Source organism: Callorhinus ursinus, unplaced genomic scaffold (genome assembly GCF_003265705.2).
Source record: "Callorhinus ursinus isolate GAN/ISIS: 27379988/994484 unplaced genomic scaffold, GSC_fseal_2.0 scaffold27, whole genome shotgun sequence".
NCBI classification, from domain to species: Eukaryota; Metazoa; Chordata; class Mammalia; order Carnivora; family Otariidae; genus Callorhinus; species Callorhinus ursinus.
The window spans coordinates 3,754,735-3,765,576 of record NW_027397089.1 but is presented as its reverse complement, the minus strand read 5'-3'; the positions used below and the strand labels follow the sequence as shown (position 1 = coordinate 3,765,576).

Here is a 10,842-nt window from a genome sequence, read left to right as displayed (position 1 = left end):
AGTATTAACAGTATTAACAGTAAATTTGTCACCATAAAAATCACAGATATTTTCATATTATTAGAGCAGATGATCTTGAAATATCATTTCAGTCCATCAGTTAAAAAAAATCAGGTGTTATTAGATCTGCTACTAGATCTTATTTGTTAATAAAGAAATACATATTACCATGTCACAATTAGGTTTTAAAATATTTTGAGACCTTTCATATTGAATTAATTTCCTTTGTAATCTTATGTATTTTCTTTTAAGCATTACCAAACATTATTCTAAATAAGAGTCTATGGGTTCTACTAAGCTACCAAAGAGGTTTATGGCCCCAAAAAGGAAAAGAATTCCTGTCCTCAGGAATTCTCTTCCTCTGTATGGTTGAAATTTGGTTATTGCCTTTTCTACATTGCAATCCAAACAAATGAGAATGATAGAGGAATTTTGGGTTAAGGCATTCCCTTAGGCAAAAGTTGCATACAACATTTCTGCTCATATGTCATTTTGAGAACTGAAATGTGGCAATACTTAGCTGCAAGAGAGGCTTGGGGAATGTAGTCTCCAGTTACGTGACCCTGTACCCAGCTAAGTGTTACTAACAGGAAGGGGAAACAGAATATAGGGGACATTCAAGAAAAGAAAAAGAAAATCAATGACCTAATTTACAACTTAAATGAATAATAGTCACCTTTTGTACAGCACTATAATTTCTTACTATAGACATGCTAATGATGTCATGCACTTTTCTTTTGTTTTTTTTTTTTTTTTTTAAGATTTATTTATTTAGGGCACCTGGGTGGCTCAGTTGGTTAAGCAACTGCCTTCGGCTCAGGTCATGATCCTGGAGTCCCAGGATTGAGTCCCGCATTGGGCTCCCTGCTCGGCAGGGAGTCGGCTTCTCCCTCTGACCCTCCCCCCGTCTCATGTGCTCTCTCTCTCTCTCTCATTCTCTCTGTCTCAAATAAATAAATAAAATCTTTAAAAAAAAGATTTATTTATGTATTTGAGAGAGAGTGTGTGTGTGTGTGCGCACGCAGGGGAAGAGGGGCAGAAGGAGAAAGAGAATTTCAAGCTGACTCCCCATTGGGCACAGAGCCTGACATGGGGCTCAAACTCATGATCCTGAGACCATGACCTGAGCCAGATGCTTAACCGACTGAGCCAACCAGGTGCCCCGTATCATGTACTTTTCTAAAACATGTTTTATAAATTTAGGAGTTAATAAGCCTTGAGGCTAAGTATTATGCTTTTGAAAGATTGAGATAGTATCTATAGTCAAATTAATTTTGAATTTTTGTTTTAGAATGTTGAAATGTTGCTTTTGAATGAATGAATGAATGAATGTTGCTTTTGAATAGGGAGAGGATGTGTAATTTATGATAGGAAAGATAACATAGAGCAATCTAATCTTTTGGGGAAATCTTTCCTCAGCCTGAACATCTGGATAACAAGATACTTTGGCACACTGTGTTGTAAGTACCTGAAAGAGAAGGCAATGTAGGGGTGCCTGGGTGGCTCAGTCAGTTAAGCATCTGCCTTCGGCTCAGGTCACGATCTCAGGGTCTGCTTCTCCCTCTACCCCTCCTCCCTGCTCGTGATCTCTCTCTCTCTTATGCTCTCTCTCTCTCAAATAAATAAATAAAATCTTAAAAAAAAAAACTTTTAAAGAGAAGGCAGTGTAAGGTCTAGCCCTGGATTAAACATACTTTCAAGTGCTGGAGATTGTGTCTTCCCTTTGCAAGTCTCCTTGCTGGGGATCCTTCAGGGCTGCTATACTGATGAATGCCAGTTGTACTTTAGGATTTGTGGAAAGACCAAACACTTTTGGGAAGTCAGACAAGCTTTACTTATCTAAAGGAGAAAGGAGAAAGTCAGCATAAACACAGGATAGGATACCTGGCAGAGAGATCAGCAACTTCATCCCAAACACAGTTGTATCTTCCTGGGCATTAAATCTTGCTGGGCATTAAGGCTTCCTTAGGTGGTATAGGAGTGGGGTCTGCATCAGACTTTCTGGTAATAAAATTCCCTCTCCCTTGGGTTGATTTCTGATAGCTGATGTGTGTGGCGTAGGTTCTGGAAAACCCCTTTTCTGAGCCAAGTGCACTTGCACTCCATGTTCCAGGAGATGGTCTAAGTTATGTATTAGTTTATGTAATGATCTCAATAATCCTATAAAGAAAGTATAGGTATCCCCTGCTTTTCACTCTTTGAAAGGTCTCCTTATGCCACTTGGCTTTTATGAAAGACCTACATTAGTACCTGTTTTCACTAACCCAAAGAAATCTGAAGAGGATTTTTGCTTTCATGAAAAAAAAAAAGGTGATAAGTGAAAATAGCATTTAGCATTGATTTTACTGCATGTACCCTGAGCAGCCAGAGTGGCACCACCAAACTCCTTCCTTGGGAACTCACTGGGTATCTTAGCATTAAGCTGCTGTAGATTTTAACTATGTCTCTGAGCATCTGTGCTTTATCCCAATTTATTTTGTGCATCTGTTAGCAAGATGTGTCCTAAGGAAAGCCTAAAAGGAGTTGTTTTTTTGGGTCTGGGAATGCTCAAAAATGTTTCCATATAAATTAATGGTAATCGCTTCCTCACTTTACACCATTTTGGCTTAGGCAAGTTTTCATAGGAATTCTCTACGTTTGGAGAGCAGGAGAAATCTGCATTCCTGTTAATTCTTTTAGAGGCAGGAAAACTGAGCAGAGACAGGTTAAGTGATTTCCCTAAAGTTGTGTGTCTAGTGAATGGCAGAGCCAAGATCCAAACCTCAAGGGCAAAGGAATACCCTGCCCTCCCTACAGCAAGAACTAACCACCTCTGCCCTTTCTTATTCTTAACCACTCAGTCATATTCCCTTATTTACCTTTTCCTCTACAAGCCCTCATATAAAAAAGGTCTATTTTCTTTGAGAAGTTTCCTGTGTATTAATGGATGTTCGCCCTATTCCAATGGCCTGAAAAAAAATTATCTCCTCAGCTTCACTTGATGCGCTTTCTTTCACATGTTTTATAGAAAGTTTGCGGACCCCATTCTCTGTATCATTGATTTCTGAGACCAGCAGCAACAGCCTATCCTGGGAACTTGTTAGAAATCTACATTTTCAGCCCTACTTTAGCCCACTGAATTGGCAGTTTTGCAGGTGGTGCTCTTTAATCCTTTTGTAACAAGCTCCCTGGACGATTCTGATGCAAGTGAAAGGCAGAGAACCACTGATACAGAAGGTTTCTCCATCAGGCACGTGAACGTGCCTTTGCAAATCTCGCCGCCAGGGGCTGGAGGGCCGGGCTGGCCACAGCCTTATTTACACGGGTGGCACTAGGACCCGGGCGGCGCGGGCCTCACTCCTGCCGCCCACGGCCGGGGGCGGGGCCAAGCTGTGCGGGGAGCCGGGGCCTCGCTGCTCGACCCGCCCCTGGAGGCGGACCGAGCTGACTTAAACTCTGGGGCCCGGGAGGCCAGACCGTACTCCCCGCTTGCCCGCGCTGGCCTGTACGCCCGTCGGTAAGTGTGGGGCCGGGTAGCCCGCGAGCCTTCTCTCGCCCTCTTGGGTCCCCGGCGGGGCGCTCAGCGCCAGAAGGCCAGGGGCCCGCGGGCTGAGGCCCGGCGCGCGGCAGCGGGCGCTTTTGTTCTGAGGCGAGGACGGAGTCGCGGGGTCGCGAGCGCTCAGGCGGCTCCGGGCCTCGGCCCGGGAGCAGCTCGACCCGCCGCTCCGCTCGTGGCCCTGTGGGCCGCGCGGCGCTGGCCGGGGCCAGCCGCGGACGCCGAGCCCGAGCCGGAGGGCGGCGCCTCACTGGGTGTTTTCTTTAAATTGCCTTACTCCTTGCGGTGGAGGTCGCGGGTGGAGAGAGCGAATACGCATTTTGTTCAACTACAAGGCGGTTGTTTAGGCGGTGGGTGTGAGGAAAGCTTATGTTTTTAATTATTTCCTGTCGTCTGCGTGAAAAAAAAAAATCTTTGTTTTGCATTTACTGTTTCTGGAGCGGTTCTTTCCTCTCCACCTCCATTATGCTGACCCTCCCGAAACAGGATTGCTCGGCTTGTATCTCCAAGTGGCCCGCGAACGCCTCTGTTCCGCAGATGCTTTCTGTTCCTCAGCAGTAGTTAGTTCCTCGAGGCATTTTTAAATGCATATCGATTTTAGGTGTTCTCGGAGGATGCGAATGCCCTAAGGGGCAAGTGTCCTTGGGGTCTTGAGTTCAGCAACCTTAAGGGGAATCGTTTCAGTGAAAATAATGTATTTGTAATACTTTAAAGAGCCTACTTTTTAAAAATAGAACAGCCGGTGATGTGATTCAACTTGGGGTGCATTTGAATAGGCGGGTCGCAGAGCTTGTTTGGGGATTTTTCTGTTTAAGGTTGGCTGTAAACCGTATGTTTTATTCAGTGTTAACATGCACGAATGTTTAGGTTTTAGTTACTTTTTTCCCCTCCTGTACAGTCGGATTCTCTTACTATTCCAGTCAGGAAAATTGCAAAGATAAAGTATTTTTGTTTTAGAATTGGTAGGACAGTAGTGAACCTGGAGGACTGAACATGAATTCTAACTTGAACAGTGAATGGTATTTTAGGCCACACCTAGTTTCTATTTCTGTTACTTTGCACACCTAATAAGAATTTTGTAAACTTGGTATGTATTTGGTGCAACCTTAAAGGAGCACAGTTTTGCACAGCAGTGTCCTATCAAGTAAACAGATTAGCATGTGCTTTTATTGTAACTTTAAATTTCATATAAATAAAAATAAACTTTATATTAAATTATTATTAATTACAAAATGTTTCTTGCTCTTCCTAGGACCAAAGAAGTAAACACTGTGTGAAGGGGGAACACATGTTCGGAGGGGAAATGGGAACATAAACCATAATAAAAGAGTAAGATTGTACTTATAAGTAAGTATGTTACCTCCAAGTAACCTACTTTATGTTAGGGAATAAAATTATTAATTAAATGAATCAGCATTGGTTAAACATTAAATGGTAGGACACAATGGATTTGATGACAGAGCTTGAGGAGAAATAGTAAGGTTGACAAAGCGTAGAGAATTCAGTTGTTAATCTTGGATAAGGGAGAGTAGATTATGGTGAGGTGACTGGTTCACGTTACTCAGGCAGAGGTCTACCTAAGATTGCTGTGTTTCTTGATTTTATTAAATTTGTTTTTATTATTTCTGGCTAGGGGTTGGGGTAAGGCAGCGCAGTCTAGAACCATTCTGTGAGATACCAACCTGGAAAGCTGAGGTGCTCTTCCCTTCTGTAAACACCAAGTTGTGTCAGGAAATACTCTAGTGATTAAGACCATGGCCTTGCAGTCGATTGCTGAGCTTTATTAACTATACAGTCTTGGGAAAATTATTTAACCTTTGCCTCAGTTTTCTCATCTGTAAAATGGGGATGACAGAGCACCTACCTCATAACATTGTTGGGATAAATTACATGATTTTTATTCATATAACACACTTGGAACAGCTGTCAGCTATAAGTGGTAAGTGGTCAATAAATTTTAGCTGTTCTGTTAGAGGAAACATATTTTACGGCCTAAGACAACATTATGTCTAACAGGAAATTCAGTTTGCTCATTTAAGCTCTAAGTTTATCAACTCCAAGTCAGTTTACCAGCTTTGTGTTGATTAAACCCTTCACTGTAGATGCTTTTGTAGGTTCAGTTTTTGTAGGGAAATACCAGACACAGCTCTAGTTTTTACCTGCAGACTTAATTTGAAATCAGGAATGCCTCCGTTAAATTCTTTATCTAGGGCAGATTTGCTCCAAAGCCTTGTTTTTCCACATTATTGTGTGATGTACAGGAATCTCTTCCTGTTTAGATTATCGATGTCTTGCACAAATAGGAGTGCAAATGTTAAGGGAATTGATCTTGCTTTTAAAAATGTATTTATAGGAGCGCCTGGATGGCTCAGTCAGTTAAGCATCTGACTGCTGCTCGTGTCAAGGTCTCAGGGCCCTGGGATTGAGCCCCATGTACAGCTCTGCTCTGTCCAGCTCTGCCCCATGCCTTCCTCTGCCCTCCCCCCTCTGATGCAGGCACCCCTGGCTCGCTCTCTCAAATAATAAATCTTAAAAAATAGAAAGGTATTTACAAAGGTGAATTTCCAGATTTTTTGTGTGTGTAACGAGGCCTTCTCCACCCTTCTGCTCCATCCCCCCTATGTAAGGCATATTCTGAAACAGACGTGGAAAACATTCAGTTTGAGATAAAGAGACAACAGTTTACCAACTCTGTCTCCAGAAATGCAAGTTAAAATTTACTTTGTAATAGGCCCTGTAAAGAAAGAAGTAATCTTGTGGACTTTGAGGAATTCTAAATGCTTTGTTGGGAGGCAACGTTGTAGCGTGTATATCCTTGAGATCTTAAGTGTGCTTGTAAATTGAAGGGCAATGTTGGAGGCTGGCCTGTTGAGGTAAATGTCTCAAGTGAGACATTTGCTCATAGTTGTAATGACTGCAAAGATTTAATGGCAATCACTAAGATTCTCTTGAGATGTATTAAATTTCAAGACTTCATTTGTAAGTAAAATCTTTAATTTATGGTTAAGGTTGCAAAGTGTTACAGGAAATATTGTCCACCTTAGATTTTAAGAAACAAACAAATCATAAGCAAATTATTTTTTTAAGCTCCAAAAGGTAATTTATTGGATCACATCATTTAGAAGTTCAAATAGCTCCGTCTTCGGCTGGATCTAAAATCTGAATCTAAGGAAAGAAGATTTTAAAGACTTTTGAGACACTCCATTTTGAGCTCTGCTATCTTCAGCATTGACTTCATTCGCAGACACACCTCCCTTCATTGAGTGGCTGCAGCATCTCCAGGTATATATCCAAACAGCTTCAACTTTGACATGCCTTGTGTATGATTGCTTTACCAAAAGTCTGTAATTAATTTCATTGGCTTTCATTGGGTCATGTGCCTGTCTGTGCTAATAACAGAGAAATGCTGCGTTTGGTTTTTTAAACTACAGTTCAGAGATATAATTCATATACCATATTCATTAATTCAGTTTGTCCATTTACAGAGTACAGCGATTTTCAGTATATTCACATGGTTTGCAACCATCACTGCAATCAATTTTAGAACAGTTTCTTGACCCTCCCCCCCACCACCAATAATCTCCATGCTCATTAATGGTGTCAACTCAAATGATGATGAGGCTGTAAAGCAACCAAAAGGGTTTCTTTGGCTTCCTCGGCCTGCAATCTGGGACACACAGAGTTGACTGAAATCCAAAGTGTGCTACAAAGAGTGGGGAGTGCAGGCTTATATAGGCAGAAACCACAAGGTTAACAGTTCCCAGGCAACTATTAATCTTGTTTCTATCTCTAGGTTTGTGTGTTCTGCACATTTCTTATAGATGAATTAATAATATGTGATCTTTTGTGACTTTTCTCTCGCTCCACATATTTTCTTCAAGGTTTATCCATGTTGAAGCATGTATGTACTACACTGCTTTTTATTGCTAAGTAATAGTCCATTGTATGGATATGCCACATTTTGTTTATCCTTTCATCGGTTAACAGACACTTGGCTATTGTAAATAATGCTGCTGTGAGCATTCACGTACAAGTGTTTGTAAAGACATACGTTTTTAATTCTCTTGGGTATATACCTAGGAGCAGAATTGCTCCATCATATGATAACTATATTTGATCTTTTGAGAAACTCCCAGAGTACTCTTCAAAGTAGTTGAACCATTTATATTCTCAACAGCAATGCCTAAGAGTTCCAGTATGTGCACATCCATGGCAAACATTTGTCTTTTTGTGGTATGGCACTGTTTTTGATTGATAGTTTATGATGTTGAACATCTTTTTATGTGCATATTTGCTGTTCGTAGATCTTTGGAAAAATTGTCTATTCAGAATCTTTGTTGACTTTCAATTTGAGTTGTTCTTGTATTGTTGAGTTGTAAGAGTTCATTATTGAATTCTATTCCACTGATCATTGTCTATCCTGTTCAGTACCACATGGTTTTGTTATTGTAGTTTTGTAGTAAGTTTTGAAGTTGAAAAGTGTGAGTCCTCCAAATTTACTCTTTCAAAATGAATTTTAGGATCAGGTTCTCAATTTCTGAAAAGACATCTGGGATTTTGGTAAGGATTGCACTGAATTTATAAATGAGTTTGGGGAGTATTGCCACCTTAACAGTATTAAATCCTTTAATTCACTGAATGTGGGATGTTTTTCCATTTTTTTTTTTAAGTAATCTCTATACTGAATGTGGGGCTTGAACTCACAACCCTAAGATTGAGTTGAATGTTCCTTGAACTGAGCCAGCCAGGTGCCCCAATGTTTTGATTGTTTTATCTTGTTATTTTTTTAGAATTATGACACCTTTTTTTTTTTTTTTTTTTGAATAAACTCCACACCCAACATCGGGCTTGAATTGGCCACTCCAAGATCAAGAATTTCATGTTTTATTGACCCAGCAAGCCAGGCGCCCCTGGTCTTTAATTTCTTGTAGCAATGTTTTATAGAGTATACATTTTTCATTTTTGTTAAATTTATTCCAAAGTGTTTGATTCTTTTTAATGATACTGTAATGGATTATTTTCTAGAGTAGTGTTTAGAAATACATTTGGTTTTTGTATATTGAACTTGTACTAGGCAGCCTAGCTGAACTAGTTTATTTAATGTTAGTTTTTTAGTGGATTCCTTACAGTTTTCTATGTACAAGATGATGTCATCTGCAATTAGAGATAGTTTTACTTATTCATTTCCAATCGGATGTCTTTTTTTTATTTTTTTTGCTTAACTGCCATGGTGTTTTGCTTAACCCTCTAGTACATACTGAACAGAAGTAGCAAGAACAGACATCTCTGTTTTGTTCCTGATCTCTTAGAGTGTAAGCATTCAGTCTTTCCGTGTTCATAATGATGTAAGCTGTGGGTTTTTTGTAGATGCCTTTCATCATATCAAAGAAATTCCCTTCTATTTCTAGTTTGACTGTTTTTATCATGAAAAGGTGTTTGATTTAAAGGTGCATTTCATTTCTGCCCTATTAGATCCTTCTGCATCTACTGAGATGATCATGTGGTTTTTGTCCTTTATTGATATGTTATATAACATTGATTTTTTTTTTTTTAATGTTGAACCAATTTTGCATTTCAGGGCTAAGTCCCACTTGGTTGTGGCATAAAGTTATTTTTATATGCTGCTGTATTTGATTTGCTAGTACTTTGTGGGGATTTTTGCATCTGTATTCATGAGATTGGTGTGTAGTTTTATTGTGATCTCTTTTCTGGTTTTGCTATTAGAGAATATTGGCCTCATAGAATTAACTTGGGAAGTATTCCCTCCTCTTTTGTGTTTTAGAAAAGTTTGTAGAATTGGTTTTTCATATTTAAATTTTTGGTATGATTCACCAGAAAGCTATCTGGGATTAACCATTTCTTTTTGGGTAATTTTCTGGTTACTAATTCAATCTCTTTACAGGCCTATTTAGATTTCCTGTATCTTCTTGAGTCCATTTTGGTCAGTGTGTCTTTTGGGGTCTTTTGAGGTTATGCACTCAATTCCACTGTGGGGGGGGGGACGTTCCCCCCCACACCAACAACAAGTAGTTCTCTGGGGATGTTATGTGGGTATCCTACAATTCAACACATTTCTGACACTATATACCTGGAGGTACCATCAGATTCTGTAGGTTGAGTGCTCAGTCCCACAAGACTGTCCTCACCCCCATTTAAGATACCAATCGCAAGCCCAGGTTATCCCTTGTGCTTCTGACCAACAGGCTACAGATTTGAGGTTTCTATGACCCTCCTTGGACTTCAGATACCAGGTACCAGTCGCAAGTCCAGATTGTTATCTGTACTTCTGTCTAACTGGCTATAGATCAAAGGTTTCCACAAACCCTTCCATGGAGTCTATTTGCTAGAGAGGCTTACAGAACTCAGACTCATTTTACTTATTAGGTTACAGGTTTATTGCAAAGGATTTTAAAGGATACGAATCAGTGGTCATGGAAGAAATGCATAGAGTGAGGTATGTGGGAAGGAGAGTAGAATTTCTATGCCTCCTCTGAGCATGCCACTCTCCCCAAATCTTCATGTGTTCACAAACCTAGAAGCCCTCTGAATCCTGTCTTTTGGGTTTTTATAGAGGCTTCATTACATAGTCATGATTGATTAAAAACATTGGCCATTGATTCAACCTCCCATCTCTCCTTTCCTCTCTAGAGGTGGGGAGGGGGGTGGGACTGAAAGTTCCAACCCCCTAATCACATGGCTGGTTCTCTTGGCAAACCATCTTTTGGTGCAGTCTGAAAGTCACCTTATTAACATAACAAAAGGCACCTTCCTTCATCACATCACTTCAGAAAACCTAAGGGTTTTAGGAACTCTGTGCCAGAAATAGGGACAAAAATCAAAAACATATTTCTTAGTATAAATTATAATATCATAGGGGGTTTGTTCTTTTCATCCAAATTATCAAATATATTGGCATACAGTTGCTCGTAGCATTCTCTCTCTATTTTCAATGAAGGGTTGGTAATAATGTCTCTATTTCCTGATTTTAGTAATTTGAGGCTTTTTTCTTAGTCAGTTTAGATAAAAGTTTATCAGTTTTGTTGATCTCAAAGACCCAAGTTTTGGTTTTGTTCATTTTCTCTATTTTTGTATTCTCTTGGCTAAAGTTAATGACAACAAAGGACACAATATATGACGAACAGGGAAAAAAGAGAGAAGGCACAGGCAAGTCCATGGAGGTGAGGTACATGTTTCCAGTTCTCCTTCCACGAGTATTGCATGGGTATGCCATCTCTACAGCTACAGATGGCAGGGACAGATGGTCTCCAGAAGCATTTATGTACATAAGAAATTCTTTAGGACCCCAA

General features: G+C 40.0%; 1 protein-coding gene across 4 annotated transcripts in view; it reads left to right on the top strand.

Annotated features, from left to right (window-relative positions):
* The first annotated feature begins 3,383 nt into the window (after positions 1-3,383).
* Positions 3,384-10,842, top strand: part of RESF1 (retroelement silencing factor 1) — a 28,063-nt gene continuing 20,604 nt past the window's right edge. For 2 of the 4 annotated variants that reach the window (XM_025879585.2, XM_025879584.2), the window contains exons 1-3: positions 3,384-3,496; positions 4,788-4,882; positions 6,623-6,817. The gene's annotated coding sequence lies outside the window, so the exon portion shown is untranslated. The remainder of the gene's footprint in view (positions 3,497-4,787; positions 4,883-6,622; positions 6,818-10,842) is intronic. The other 2 variants (XM_025879586.2, XM_025879587.2) reach the window with 2 other exon arrangements.